At 42.2% G+C, this 16,134-nt stretch overlaps 1 pseudogene; it reads right to left on the minus strand.

Moving 5' to 3' along the window:
* Positions 1–14,242: 14,242 nt before the first annotated feature.
* Positions 14,243–15,934, minus strand: LOC103734419 (annotated as a pseudogene).
* Positions 15,935–16,134: the final 200 nt, after the last annotated feature.

Raw genomic sequence — 16,134 nt, forward strand, 5'->3', positions numbered from 1 at the left:
ATGCAGCATTTGCTTCTTTAGGTTTTAGCTGGGCGTGGTGACACACGCATTAAGTCCCATCGCTCGCTAGGGAGGCAGAGGCAGGCAGAACTCTGTGAATTCAGGCCAGGCTGGTCTACATACAGAGTTCCAGGTCAGCTGGGGCTACAGGGAGACCCTGTCCAAAAAGACAAAAATAAATAAATAAATAAATAAATAAATAAATAAATAAATAAATAAATAGAAACAAAAAAACATCCACAGGTTTTATGGCAATAAATCAAGCCGCCATTATTCTCCGACATCCATACTCCTGTTGACTTTTGACTTTTCCCATTGTCTTGTAGGCTCTCATTTCCCCTGGATCCCCCTTGCCTATGATCAGAGAATGCATGGTAAGGTTAGGGTGTTCCAAAGACCCTTTGGGTACATCCAGTTCTGACTCATAAAACACAATAAGGAATTTACAACTTTGATTTCTGCCATAGGCATAAAATTAGCCACCTAATTCCATGTTAGTTTTCTTTTTTTTTTTTTACCCCTAATTACTTCTTTATTAAACTACTCATGTCTCAGCAGGAGAGGATGCTGATGTTATTGTACCTCAGTGGAGAGAAACTTAATGAGATGGTGTGCTGAGTGTCTTCCCTCTGCCCCTGATCCCTGCACTGGGCTCTGAGAGAATGTCCCTGTGGCCTACAAATCACAGCTTGCCTGCTCAGTCCTCTGGTTAGGAGTGCTTGATGAGCAGAAGAACTAAAGCTAGATTATCTACCACCCTGGCTTTCTCTGTTGGGGGTCACTGTGGTTGTCCCTGTCCCTGTCCAAAGCCACGGCTCCTGTCATGTGGCCCTCTCCTTGCAGAAGTCTTTCTGTTCCCATAACTTTCTCTTTACATCTAACAGCTCTCTGCTTGGCCAGCCCTGTGGTACCCCACCATCCCTTATGTTTCCTGAGCCCCGCTTCTATCTTTTGAATCAATCCCCTTATTAAACCCTCCCAAACACTCATTTTACACTTATCATCAGTTTCTGCTTCTTGTGCTCTGATGTACATAGATGTGGATGCTAACGTGATTCAAAGCTTTCCTCACAGGCACTACAGTGAAAATGACTGCCTGCTTAATCAAGTGACACTGTGAAAGATTAAGTCCTACCTGAACACTGTGTTGCCCGTGGTTTCTGCACAGCAACCTTCTGGCTCATTTAGAAGGAAATATTCAAATATTCAGGTTGTCATGCAAATGAAATGATGAAGAATGGGTTACCCTGGGGATTGGTCCAAAAGATGCCTGAGCCCTTGGTATAATCCTGTTAGAAAACAAAATAATAAGTCTCAGGCTGGGGAGATAGCTCAGTTAATAAAGTGCTTGCTGTGTGATGCATGAGAATCTTAGATCTATCCCCATAACCCAAGTAAAAATATACATACCTGTCATCCCAGTGCTGGGGAGGCAGAGACAGGCTGATCCTTGGGGATCGCTGACTAGCTAGCCTAGTCTATTTGGCAAGCTCTGGGCCAGAGAGACACCCTGTCTCAAATAATAGGTGGATGGTGCTGAAGGAACAACACCTGAGGTAAACCTCTGGCCTCCACATGCACATATACGTGCATACACACACACACACACACACACACACACACACACACAGAGTCTGGGGTGTAGCTCACAGGTAGAGTGCATGCTCCTGTGTTGATCCTTGATCTCCAGCACCACGCACACACATACACACAGAGAGAGAGACAGAGACACAGAGAGAGACATAGAGATAGAGTAACCTTAACTCTGATGAGGTAGATTTCATCCTCTGGAGTTTCCTGGAGGAAGCAGGAGCATTTCTTCTGGAGATCATCCAGATTCTCTGGGTTTTCAGATTGTTTTCTTGAGACCTTATATACATATGCCTTAAAGATGGAGGCCCTTTCTAGTAGTTATTCATCTGTCTGAGGAGATCATTAAACCATTTCAACACTTATCTGTTTGGGCAGGAGGCCAATCAAGCTGTTTATTCTCCTTCAAGAAGTAAAGTCAGGCTGTTTCAGATGGAACTTGGCCCAACATGGGGTTGGCCCTGCTCAGTGTCACAGGCCACCCCTGCTGTGTACCTCTCCCTGTGATCAGGAAGACCAGTCTTAGAAAGAAATAGAGCAATAGTTCTGGGCGTATTGGTTTTATTTTTCACATATCACCTATGAAGAAGATAAAATGCTCTAAAGTGAAAAGAGTTGGCCTACACAGTGGCAGCCAGGGCTCCTGTCTTGCACTGGCCTCTTGGTGAACACTTAGCATCTGCGCCCTCTGTTTTCTCTTTGGAAAGACAGAAATACCTAACCATGCACCAACACACATGAGGACAATAAAAACCAAATGCTGAACACTGTTTTCCACTTGGAGCCGCAGGGCACAGAAACCAAGAGACTACAGTAAAAAGCCCCACTCCTCAGGAAGCAAGCCCTCAGCAAGTCTTATACTGAGTTCTTTGTTGGGAAATTGGGAAAATATTAGAATCTTCCTCAGAGAATTGCTGTGAGGGTGAAAATAGTCGATGGACATATAAAACGTGTGAAAATATAAATATGTAAATTAAACAGTGCTTGATACACTGCAAGTGGTACTAACTAGTATTAATAACACAGGGGAGGGGAGGGTACTGGACAGGGAGCACTGCACACCTTTGCCAGGTATTTTGGTTTTCCTCTGGGGTGTAAGAACTGTGGAAATCCAGCTTTGCGTTGCTCGGCTACTTTAATTATAGCACGACGCGGAGCTGCTTGTGGGCCCCATTTAACAACAGCTTTGCTACAGGATGGTTGTGCAAGAGTGAGACTGTACGCCATTGTTTTCCCTCGTTATCTGAAATGAACAGTTTGCAATGTGCGATAATACCATGGGCATCTGCTTCTGAACGTTTCTACTCACAAGAACCAAGAAACTCCCAGGAAGAAAAGACTTTATTTTTTTCCTTTCCATTGCGCTGAAGTCTAAAACAGCTTCTACTGGGAGATTAATTATAGAAGCCACAATGTTTCCTGAAAATGGTAAAACATTTTAAAAGAATACAAAGACACTACTTGATAAATGGCTTGACTCTTTATTGCCTAACAATCCAAAAAGAAAAATGCATGTTTGAAACAGAACAGGATGTAATGGAAATCTAAGTAGATGGACTGTAAAATGGATTTTATTAACTATTTACAGCGCCTGTGTAAATTGTTTTTGTCTATGCCTGAGAAAGCTCCCTGTTGGGGATTCTGCACCTTGCCTGGTGCTTATCTTTTTGATTTGCAGTATAAAGGTGACTCGTTGTCAGCTAGCTGGATAGATAAGCCTCTCTGGGTAGTATAGGTCTGACATGGCCTTAGAGCTCCACTGTGTTAGTCAGAGGAGACATCCTTCACTAAAAAGAGGGAAGGACCAAGAAAAAAAGTGCCTTTGCATTCTGGGACATGTCTCATGCAAGCTCCCATCCTTCCTGGTCATAGGCTCTACTGCAAGGACAGAGCCAGAGTACATGACTCAACCACAGGCACACCTTAGAAATGTTATGTATGGGCTCTTTTAAAAAAATCATTTACTTTTATGTGTATGAGTGTATTGCCTGCATGTATGTAAGTGCACCCATGTCATGCAATGCCTACAGAGGACAGAAGAGGGTCTCGAATCCCCTAGAACTGGAGTTACAGATGGTTGTCAGCCACCACGTGGGTGCTGGGATTCGAACCCAGGTCTTCCACAAGAGCAGCCAGTGCTCTTAACCACTGAGCCTTCTCTCCAGCCCCATGTGTGGACTCTTCAGCCTGCTCATCTAATGGGACTTCTCCTTTACCCCATGTTTGAAGAGGGTATTAATTCATTTTCTAAGCTGTTGTGCATATAGCTGTGGTTCTAGCACTTCAGAGCTGAGGCAGGAGGATTAAGAGTTCAACTAGTCCTGGGCTACATAGGAGACCCTGTCTAATAAAGAAAGGGGAAGGAGATGTGAAGAGAGCAAGAAAGAGAGAGAGATAAAGAGAAAGAGAGAGAGGAAGGAGAAAGAGGAGGGAAAGGAGGAGGTGGAGGAGGAGAAAGAGGAGGAGGAGGAGAAAGAGGATAAAGTTTATCCTAGAGAAAACATGCATGTATTTGCAAAGAATTTTTTGTTTTTTCTTATGTCTAAAAATATATAATGACTTTTCCAGTCTTTATGCTGTTTACCAAGTAGCTGGTAAATTATCAAGACCCCTGGCCTCTGCACTCTTGCCTAGCTTTTGATCCATTCCCTGAAGAGAGTCCTTGGCATTGTTTTGTATGCCACAGAGGGCTCACCCTGTAAGCAGACTAGTTACCTACAAAATGTGAACACCCTCCAAAAATCTTTTTGGAAAAAGAAGAATTTGATATTTCAAAAGAAGTACTAAGCCTGTCATCACAGTGGGAAAATACCCAAACATTGTTCTGCTTCTTCCATTTAATTATGGTTTAGCACTGTTTTATTTTTAATTATATATGAGGGGAGCAGTGCTGTAATCTTCTTAGTGGTGAGATCCTCCAACATCCTAATCCAACCCTGACATGAGGCTGGACTTAGATGTTCACTGGAGGGCTCCACACACTATGGCTTTGTTCTGACCCTATGACCACTAGGACTACGTGTCCTACTAGCCTTGGTACCCCTCACAGTCCCAGCCACCCACCAGGCACACCATCTGTGATTAGAGTCCCATTTCTGCTCTCAGAATTTCTACTAGGTTGCTTCTGAAACAGCTCAGTTTCACCAATGAAGCCAAAGGATGCTTAACATACAATGGTCTTTCCCTCCAACCAGTGGGGGAGAGAAATGAATGTGTTAGGTCCAATTGCTGCATGCCAGGCCCTGTGCTGGGTGCTTCCCAAATCTTCCAACTCTCCTTTTCATCCTTTTCCCAAGCCCTGAAGCCCCTTGGGGTAGGTCCATTTTACATCCAGAGAGCCTGAAGCTCAGAGGTTAAGCAACCTGACAGAAAGTCTTTCAGCAGTATGTGGAAGAGTAGATCAGGCCAAGGTCACTCTGACCCAGGAACTCATGCTCTGTTCATTACACACACTGCCAGACTACTTGATGTTCAGTAGACTGACTGCTGGTGTCCAAATACTGAGCTGGATATGCATCAAAAATAGTTCAGCAAGTTACTCTCAGGTTATACTTAGCACTGAAAAAGAGTCCATATGTACAACGCAGGTGCAGACGGGGTAGGGCCAATTCCCTGCCAGTTGTAAGTCTCCAGGTAATAAGTCCTGGGTCTGGATAAGTGTCTGGAGTTTGGAAAGAGCTAGGTTTGGGATGAAGCTAAGGGCAGTTTGACGGGGTTTGAAGGACTTTGTCCTTTGTTTTCTGAGCAGTGAAGGTGGGCTGTCAGAGCAGATGTGAGCACCCGAGGGACAGTGAAGCGATGCTGAAGGGAGGAGAGAAGAAGGGAAGGAAAACACCTATCAATCTCTTCTCTTCTACCTCAGACACTGGCTCAGTCAAGACTGATTTCAGGAAATCCTGGACTTTCCACAATTAATCTAACTGAAACAACATCCAGAAAAGTCTACAAGTCATAAAGAGGGAGACCAGGAAGGACTGTCATCTCTCTTTTCTATCAGACATTGACATTTCCAGGTGACATGAAACTAACTCAGTCTTCTGAAGAAGAGTGTGAAGTAAAGGCAGGGGGTGGCAAGCTGCAATGGTGAGGAGCTTTCTTACGTGGAGGCCAGAGCCTGGCCTCCTGTGGACACCTGTGCAATGGAGCTGTAACTGCCTACTGGGTGGGTATCAGGTCCAGCCAAAGGGCGGAGTTATGGACAGAGCCTTTCAGAATCTTTCCAGCCAAAAAATGTCTATAACTGTGTGGTTCCTTTGGCTAATTTGCCATTCTGTCTTGCTCTTTTTCTAGTCCAGCTTTTCACTGGCTCTATTTATGATAGAAAAGAGAAAGTTATTCCCCAGTGGCCTAAGGCCAAGCCCAGGTCATCTAGAATAATGCAATGGGAAAGCTCCTAGACCCTAGCATCAGACAATGAAAGGAGAAGTTCACAGAGCTGGGGTCATGGAGAAATGTGCATTTCACCGCCTCTGTGGCATACAGGAGATGGGTTATTACAGATAATACTCCCATATCTGGTCTACCTGTCTAACTCTCTCTATTTCTTCTGATACTTGGATACAGACTGCACTATAAAATAAAACATCAAAGCTAATCATATGATCAGAGTGTTAGGTGTGATAAATTGTGAAAAGGAAATGGCTTCTGAGGGTGCGGGAAAGAAACTGAAGAACTCGGGCATACAGTCATAATGAATCGTGTCAACCAAGACATGTGGGGAAAGGAGGATGAGGTTTGAAAAGCAGAGAGTCTGTGTGGCAGAGAGCTAATTATCCTGGCATCTAATCTTCCAGGAGGCTAACAGTTAGTTCAACTGCTAAAAGTCACCCAGGAGTGAGCTGCAGAGATATTTTTAAATATGCCGTTTTCTTAATCTGGCATGCCTGTATCTGATAGTCAAAGCCTTAAGGACCAGCTGCTAGAGCAAACTCTGAAATTCTCTGTTCATCTCTGCTTTAGACATTCGGAAGTTATTAGCAATAATAACCACCATTCCAGCATGCTTCTGAAATTCGCTGCTAGACTTTGAAGGATCACAGCACCTCCAAGTGAATCGCCCTGTTCACTATTTTGTGTTGCTATTTTTATCTAATTCAGTTTAATAGTTTAGGAACGTGATCTGGGGGATATGGAGGGAGAAAAATCAAGAGCAAAGCCAGGATGAGGTTCTGACTCCATAACATCCTCTAGTTAGTTTTGTTGGATAGGTGTATAGAACTATGCTGTTTAAACTAGCTTGTGAATCTTTGTAAAGCCCTAGGAAACAGGTTCTGTCATTATTAGTCTTTTAAAAAAAACTTTATTTTTATTTTTTGTGTATTAATGTTGTGTTATGTATGTCTGTAAGTGCACCTGTGTTGTACAGTGCCCACAGAGGACAGAAGAGGGCATCAGATCTCCTGGAACTGGAGTTACAAACAGTTGTTGGCTGCCATGTGGGTGCTGGGATTCGAATCTGGGTCTTCTGCAAGAACAGCCAGTGCTCTTAACTGCTGAGCCATCTCTCCAGCCCCTGTTGGTCTTATTTAATGGATAAGGAAGCGAGCAAAGACAGGATAGGTAAACTGTGTAAAGTTACACTGGGAGTAACCCAGAGAAGCCCAGGCCATAGCCAGTCTTTCTTCCCTACAGAGTGTGTGGTCTCACCCACTTTGCCATATGGACTCTGAACATCTCTGCAATGACCTCGTCTAGACTACACACATACTAGGTTCTGCAAGGTTCTTCTGGTCACTGAGCTACCACATCTGTAGATGCAATATGGACCCACACAGACATATCCTCTAACTACATGGGTTTACAATCCATGAACAGACTTTGAACAGACCACTTAAAACTCATAATATCAATTGAGAGTACAAAGAGCTCCAAAAAAGAAGTGGGTATTAGGAATCAGGAAACAAAATTATACAAGTTCCCTTAGAACTCCTCTTCTCTAGAGACATTTATAATCTCAAATCAAATGTAAGGCAACAATACAAATCATGAGGCCTACAAAATTCTCTTCAGCCCATGAGCAAAGCTTAGGCTGCCCTATTAAAGCCCAGGCTCTTCTTTAATTTCAATATTCCTTCTTCCTTTGGGCCCTTCCTTGAGGGTCCTGCTAGGCTTGCTCTAGTCCTTAACATTGATAGAGTGCCTTAGAATTAATCGACGGTTTCCCGTGTCAGCTCATCCATCTTTCCAACCATATTGAGGGGGATTCTGGGCCCTTCATCTTACAGTGATAACACTATTTACTAAGCTCTCTGCCATGTGCCAAAGCCTGAGCTAAGCACTTCGGATGCTTTATTCAATCCATCTTCATAAGAACTCTGTGAAGCAAATAACATGATACACAGTGGCAGGGTCACAGTCAAGAGAAGCAATTTGTCTGAACTCTGACCGCTGTGAGTTGGAGAAATGGGTTGCTTGCTCAGTGCCCTCGGCTCAGGGCAACTCCTAGGGAGGTATGACTCCTCGAAGCTGTCCAGCCAGTGAAGGACAGCGTTAGGGTTTGAACCTGAGTTCTTTGTTCTTTCCACCATAATTGAGACACCTCTACACACTTACAGAGATTTGGTCGCATAAGCTAATGGAAAGATTTTGAAAGTAACTCAAGTGTAGATAAATTGAAAGATGCTTTCTGACATATGGCTATTAATGAGTCGGGTGCTTTGTTTGTTTGCTTACTTGCTTTTAGAACAAAGAGGGTTTGCATTTATGAGACAGACTCATTAGCAAAAGCATTTCCATGTATGATATATTCAATCTTGGCTGTTGAGTTTTTCAGTTTTTTTTTTTTTTTTGACAGGCTTATTTGTGTGAGAATAAGTCAAGAAATGCAGATGCATGAGAGGCAGGCAGGCAAGCCAAACTTAACTTCCAATGTCATCAGCTCTAAGAAACCCACCTCCAAACCAGCTCAGTCACCACATGGGGACACTGTCCAAGAAAGATGACTTTGAAATTGTTAACAGTCTTGGACCCATCAGTGGGTTTTTCTGACTCAGTCTCATTCTTTTCAAGTTCTCACAGATAAAGCACCTTTGGGGTCTTTGCTAAAGTAAAAGACAAATAAATAGTATTACTTCCATCCAACAGTTTAATCTACATGTGCCTTTTCACACAATTTAAGGAATGTGGCTGTTCACATTTAAAAGTTCAACCATAAATGAGGAAATCTGATGTTAACTTTTTTTAGACTTGGATTTAGGTTTTTAGGAGGAAATTTTGTGGTACAAAAAATCATGTGTTTAGAAACTAAACAATAGGCGGAAACAGCAATACATTAAAACATGGGGGTGTAAGCACAAATAGAAGAAAATCAGATTTAAAGATACTGGCTATAGAACAGGGTTTTGACCAGCAGTTGACTTCCCTGTCACTAGATGGAGCTCACTAGTTGAGGTTACTTTCCTTCTAAATTTGGACTTTGTGTCAGACAAGATAGAGGATTCAATTGGGGTTTAAGCTCCGCTCTTGAAAAGATAAGTTATTGGAAGGTATTCAATGGGAATCCTAATAAGACTGACTTTTTTGGTTGACCACAAAAGTCTTATTGAGCAAAGCTAGCTTTATCCCAATTTAACATGAAATAGGTCATTATTAGAAAAGACAGCTTTATTGTGTTTGTATTTGGGATTAACGGATAAAATAAATAGTTCTTTTCTTCCCACGGGCGTTGATGAGCCAGCCTTCTCCTCAATGACTGAAGACTTCTGTTCTTTTCAGCAAACACAGCCCTCCAATTAGAAGCTGCAAATAAGATTATATGCCCTGAATAAGTCTGAAAAGGTCCTTTTATAATTAGTAAGTTTGTGTGCGGGAAGTGGCGGTTAGCATTAAGTCCTGGCTGTGGCTTCGTTGAGAGAGTGGCTTGAAGATTTCCTAAATCCTCATCTGAACACTCCGAAATGATAAAATAAAAATTATAGAAAACAGTAACGTGTATTCCATTCCTCCTGTTCCTCCTTCTCCTTCCTCTTCTTCCCTCATCTTTCTTGGAAACCATCACATTAAGGAGTAGAAACAAATCAATGCTGTTATTTATAAATTGGGCAAATTTTAGAAACACAGTCCTTGAATAATAGATTGTTAGAATTCAAGCAAAAATAAAAATAAAGGATGATGTTACAACAGTCTTGTGAACAAAGCATATATGTATCTTTTCCCCTTAGTGAGTGCTGTTCTATCACTACTAAGACACAATAATATATTAAGTACTGTTGGGTTTAACCTACGTTCAGCTTCCTGGCTTGTGGACACACTGTAGTGATTGTCCTCATCTACTCTTCCAGATCAACCAGAGCTCAGTATGTGAATGGGCCTTTCCTAAATGAATAGGTCTCCTCTACACATACACAATGAATTCAGGATTAGTGGACTGCAGCCCTTACAGCCTCGGAGAATAAAATGCAACCGTGCAAAGCTTCCTCTGACTGAAGCTTCCTGAGCTAAGAGGAAGAGACAAGCCTGGGAAGTGGGGAAAGATGAGCTAGGAGTCTCTAGCACGGAGTGGAAACAGTGATTCCAGTTGTGGGAGGCAGAACTGCATCCAATCTCCAGCTCAACATGTCCACAGGTGTATCTGAGTGCCTGTGATGGGCCAGACACTGTTAAGGAACTGGGGTCACGGGAGAAGACAGGAAAAGGATCTCAGTTCACAAGCCTTGTACTTGAGCTGCTTCTTATCAGTGTGGCCTCTTGAACCCTTCTTTGCCACTCTTTTTTTGTTTTGTTTTGGTCTTTTTGAGACCAGCTGGCCTGCAACTCCCCATGTAGACCAGGCTGGCCTTGAACTCACAGAGATCCGCCTGCCTCTGCCTCCCAAGTGTTGGGATTAAAGGCCTGTGCCACCATGCCCAGCCTCCACTCTTTCATCTATAAAGTAATGCCTGCCTCACAGGGCTTGGAAATAATATTGCTAAGGGGCTCTACAGAGATGGGTACCTAGGAGAAAGTCATAAACATTCTATGAATGAATGAATGTACATATCAAATCAGGAACTAACTCACTAAACCTGGTTTTCAAAATTTTTTAAAATAAATTTTTTTATTGAATTTTTGGGTATTTCATACATAAAAACATCTTTATTACCCCTTCCCCTTTGGCATGCTCCCATAGCCCCCACCACTGGAGCTCATACATTCTGTCATTTGTCTTAAGGCCTATTATGTAAAGTTAGTGTCTGGAGAGGTCCCTCAGTGCAAGTTAGTCAGCCTAGCTAGAGTCTCTCCCTTCAAGATCCGCTTCTCCTTACCCAGTAGTATTCAGCTGTTTTCAAAGTTTTTTAATCCATCAATAAAATCAAGTTGTAGACATCCTCTCTCGATATTTTCATACACACACTCACACACATACACACATACACATACACACAACACATATACATGGTAGACGTTCTTACTTTACAATCATAGGTTCTCTCAGGAGTCAACATTTTGTTTGCTTTTACTTTTTTTATTTTTATCTTTCTTAGACAGGGTCTCCCTGTAGCCCCAGCTGGCCTGGAACTCGCTTTAGAGACCAGGCTGGCCTCGAAGTCATGAGATCTGCTGGGATTAAAGGTGCAAGCCCAGACTGCTTTAATTTTTTTTTTTTTAACAAGAAGTTTTAGGTTTTCGGGTTTTTTTTGTTGTTGTTGTTGTTGTTTTTTAAAGAGCATAGGTGGTGGTTTAAACAAAAGACTTCTGCTAGAAGCAGCTAGTAATACAATGTGATTGTCAAACCAGTCTTCTTCCACAAAAAGCAGCCATTTCTTTAATATTTTTATTTTCTGTGTATGAGTGCATTGCCTGCATGTGTGTAAGTGCACCTGTGTTGTGCAATGCCTTGAGGAGGTCAGAAGAAGGCATCAGATGATCCCCTTGAATTGGAGTTATGGACACTTGTTAGCCACCATGTGGGTGCTGGGAATCAAACCTGGGTCCTTTGCAAGAGCAGCCAGTGCTCTTAACCGCTGAGCCATCTCTCCAGCCCCCTGAAGTTTTCTTAAGACAATCTTAGCAGTCTAAATAGCCTGCAGTCTTACACACAGTGCTGATTATCACTTAAAATCTTAGGCAAAAAAAACAACAACCCACTAATAAAAGGCCTTACCAAGTGTGGTGGTGCACGCTTGCAGTCCCAGCACCGGGGAGGCTGAGGAGGAGAAACCTGAGTTCCAGGGCAGCCTGGGCTGCAAAGCAAGACTCTGTCTCAAACGTTGGGGAAAAAGAAGGGAAGGGCAACCTTGATCAATCCAACAAATACAATACTAAGAACTGCTGCGGAACAAAGTCCTCTCATAAGAATGCATGCATAGTACAACCCAGACAGGAACACCGAAAAATTCCATTCTCCTGCTTCAAAAGATTGGTTTATTATAACCAAGTCTTAGATGAATCTGTTTCCTCATTATATTTAAAATGTAGTTATGCATTCAAGTGATTGATTCACTTTAATTTTTAAGAAATATGCCAGAACTTACAGGCTCTATCACAGCAGGCATATTAAGGGGTTGTGGTTTAATGACAACAGTCCTATGCAGAACAAAGCTGTGTCTGCCAAGGTTGGGCCTGATGTTTGGGAACTACCCCATCTCATCTAGGTCAGTAGTATGACAAATAAAGCAAGTAATCAAGCTGGAGACATGTGTTTCAAATCAATATTGACCATTAAGAAATTCTATGTTATCTTCTTGTGAGACAAAATGATTTTAAAACAGTTCTGAAAAGACTTCCCAAACTGTACAGATAGTTGCTACAGTAGCAAGGACGTCTTTCAACTGGCTGTGTTATGTAGCAGTAAGTGTTTGAACAACTCATAAGTCTCACTTCTTTGGATACTTCTTTGGGTAGAAGGTTGAACCACATGGTTCTTGATATTCCCTCCAATGTACAGTCTTTACACACGTAGTCATACCTCACACATACAAACACAGCAATACCTGCACACCACACTGGATTAGGAACCAGCATCTTATAACTTGGAAATGTCACATACTAGAGCATATGCCTTTACAAATGATCACATACTAATTTATTTCATCTAAGTATATACTGCTAAAAATACAATGTTTTAGGGGTTGGAGAGACAGTTCAGTGGTTAAGAGCACTTACTGCTCTTCCAGAGGTCCTGGGTTTGGTTCCTAGCACCCACATGGTGGATGACACCTGTCTTTAACTCTAGTTCCACAGGATCTGACATCCTCTTCTGGCCTCCATGGGCACCAGGCATGCCTATGGTACACTTACATACATGCAGGCAAAACATTCATATACATAAAAATAAAGTAAAATCCAGCTTCTGGATCCTTAATGATCATCTTAGTATTAGTGTGGTGAGCAATACTTACATTATGGACTCACTAGTCTTCAAAATAACAAGGAAAGTCAATATTTATTAGATAATAAAACAATTATACCAAAGGATACTCCTAAGTAATTTCAAAGAAATTATAACCTTCAAGTACTGAAAAAAAAATCTTAGCCAGGTATGGTGGTGCATTCTTATATCCCTAGCACTTAAGAGGCAGGGACAGGAAGATCAGGAGTTTGAGACCAGTTTGGGCTACATAGCGAGAGCCTGACTCTAAAAAAAAAAAAATCAAACCAAACCAAAACTCTTCCATATAAGTTCTATGGTAGAATAATTAAAATACATAACCAGCTCAACCAATCTTTCTGTTGTTGCTGTTTTGTGGGGTCTTTTTTTGAGACAGGGTCTCCCTTAGCCCCAACTGGCCTAGAACCTGCTATGTAGGCCAGGCTGGCCTCAATCTACTGCCTCCCCTCCCGAGTATCCTGGGATTCGAGGCAAGTGCCACCACACCCAGCACCAATCTTTTTTAAAAATGACTTTTGAAGTTTCAAAAGGAAATGTCTTGTTTTCCCTGTGTTACTTCTGTTTTCTCTTCCTGCTTCTGACCCCCTGAGTATGTATTATTGATGCAAACTCATGAATTCCAGGTGAAAGACAGCTGACTGCTTCACAAAAAACATGACTAAAATTGTACAGAAAGTGAAAAAAACGAGTAGAATTGAACTTTTGAAAAACAACAAAATAGAGGTTGGAGGTATAGCTCAATGGTAGAGCACTGCCACCAAGCCAGGCCCTGAATTCCATCCCCAGCAGCACAGCAAAAAAAAAAAAAAAAAAAGCAATGAAAGACACAACACACAGAACGCCTAGCGAGATTATCCTTGGAAAAGATACTTTTTCTTCTCTTTCTAGTAGAAATAATAAAAATTATTTCTCTTCACTTGCATATTTAATTAGCAAACTTTCAAACAGGGTGCATGAAAACATTCTAAGTCAAAGGTACTAAAATGATTTTGGTTAATTCACTGGTCTATATAATGTTTGGCTTCTGGTTGGGTTGAAATCAAGGAACTAAACAGATAAATTTACCAAAGCTTAGATGATCCAGCAAAAATCTGCCATTACTTTGGCTGTTTCCCTTCTTCCCAAAAGGAAAAAAACAAAACAAAACAAAACAAAAAGTTGTTTAGTGAACTTCCAACAGCCCAGCTTCAGGTGACCTAAGAATGGAGTGAGCCATCTGGGAAGGCTAGAGTAGTCCAAATAACATAACATAGTTTTAGATCCATAACAGCTGAAAACAGCTGGCTCTGAATCAGGAAGAATACCCAATCTGCAGTGGTAAGGAAGGAAGCAAGGGCCAGGTTTTTAAAACACGTAATGACAAGACCAGGAACATGGCCAGACATCATCCAGAAATATAGGATTCTTGAAAAGATGGTGGTGATGTACATATTATTCTTGAAAATAAAAGCACAGAATGACAGCAAGATTCAGGAAAAGGGAAGTCCATGCCATGATGCTCCAAATTGGCCTTTTCTGACTATTGTTGACAATGATGCCAAAAGCCATATCAACAAATACAAAGAGCATGTAGAGTGCTGGCTAGAAAAAGCTCAAATGACAATCCAGGGCATATTCATGCACAGCAGCTGGCAGAGCAAAGATAGCTAAGGTGGCAGTAGATTTGAACCTCTTCAGGATAAAACAGAGAGGGTCTTTATAAGCATAGTAGTACAGTCAGTCATGGACCACCATATTCCTATAATGCAACGTAGAGTTCTACCATTCTTTACAAAGCATCCTGTCACCAAAGCATAACATCTCAGCAAAGGCACTGAGCCAGCGGGCAGAAAGGCAAAAAGAGAAAGGAGCAGCACCAGCACCTGGAAAGGTGGAGCTAAGTGCACACAAGCACTGAAGGGCTCCTGTCTTATATTCCAAAATAGTGGAGCACAGAGCCTTTCAAAGACACTGTACACATAAAACAGGCAACTCAAAACCTGAAAATACTGCATCTACTGCATTGCAACACAACCTCATCTTATGGTGGGAGTCCTGGCGTACCTGGCACAGTAGATAAAGGTAGAAGCAACAAGAAATACAAGCACCGATTGACTGTGAGAATTGGAACTGGGCTTGGTTTCTCCTTGGTGGCATTCAATACAATCACTCTGACAAATGAATGAGACTTCACTATCAACAGAATCTATGCAAGCACAAGAATGAACCCGGAAGCCAGGGGCAGTGTATATGCTTATATGGCACATATTGGCACAAAACCTAGAATGCCAAGCTGGAAAGACTATGGGGGGGGGGAAGCCATGGACAAGAGAATTGGTGAATGATGAGAACTCTTGCTCTAGCCATTGGCCTCACCTTGAAACAGGAAATAAGGAATTGGAAGTATAGGCAGGAACATGGTCCATCATGTAGGAAGTTTTCCAAAAGCATGGGCCAGGAGATTGAACTCTGGCACCTGCCTTCCTTCATCGGTGCAATCTACAAGTGTATTAAGGATAAAGGGAATGAGGATTAGTGCTGAGGAGATGGCTCAGTGGTTAAGAGTGCTTACTGTTCTTTCGGAGGACCTGATTTTGGTTCCCAGAATTCCATTGTGACTCCCAACCCTCTGGATCTCCAGTTCCAGGAGATTTGGCTCCCTCTTCTGGCTTCCTCTGGCACCAGGCTCTCACATGGTACACATACATGCATGCAGGCAAAACATATACATAAAGTGAAAGTAAGTAAATCCTTAGGAAGGGGGGAAAAGGGGATGTGGATGGCAATGGACATGTGATAAATTGTTCTGATATAGTTCACTTTAAAATAGCTGATCTAAAAGAGATCACCTTGCAATAACAACCTGCCCTTGTTCTGGAGGTGCCCTCAGATCTTTAACTCTTAAGTTTGTTTTTCAATTCTTCAAGGATGGAAGAGATTGGTCAGTGATGTACATTTTTCTATGAGGTTGCTCACAGAATTATCAAAGTGACTATCAACTTCCTTTGGAAAAAGTGGCTTCAGTTCCTGTACTGCTGTTGCCAACTGTCTCTTCTTTCAAACTACTCCCCAACCTCACCCCATCCCATCCAGAAATCTCAAAACATCCTTCCCAGTGGGGCTCACCATGCCAAACTGTCTAATAAATGTACTTAGCTGCTGGCCTGTTGGAACAAGAAACCTTTCCTGTCCAGATCAAACCTCTGATCTTATGTTATAGCAATGTATAATTTAAGGCGATGGTTCTCAGTCCTGGC

This window comes from Nannospalax galili, unplaced genomic scaffold (genome assembly GCF_000622305.1).
Source record: "Nannospalax galili isolate Female #2095 unplaced genomic scaffold, S.galili_v1.0 scaffold433, whole genome shotgun sequence".
Taxonomy (NCBI): domain Eukaryota; kingdom Metazoa; phylum Chordata; class Mammalia; order Rodentia; family Spalacidae; genus Nannospalax; species Nannospalax galili.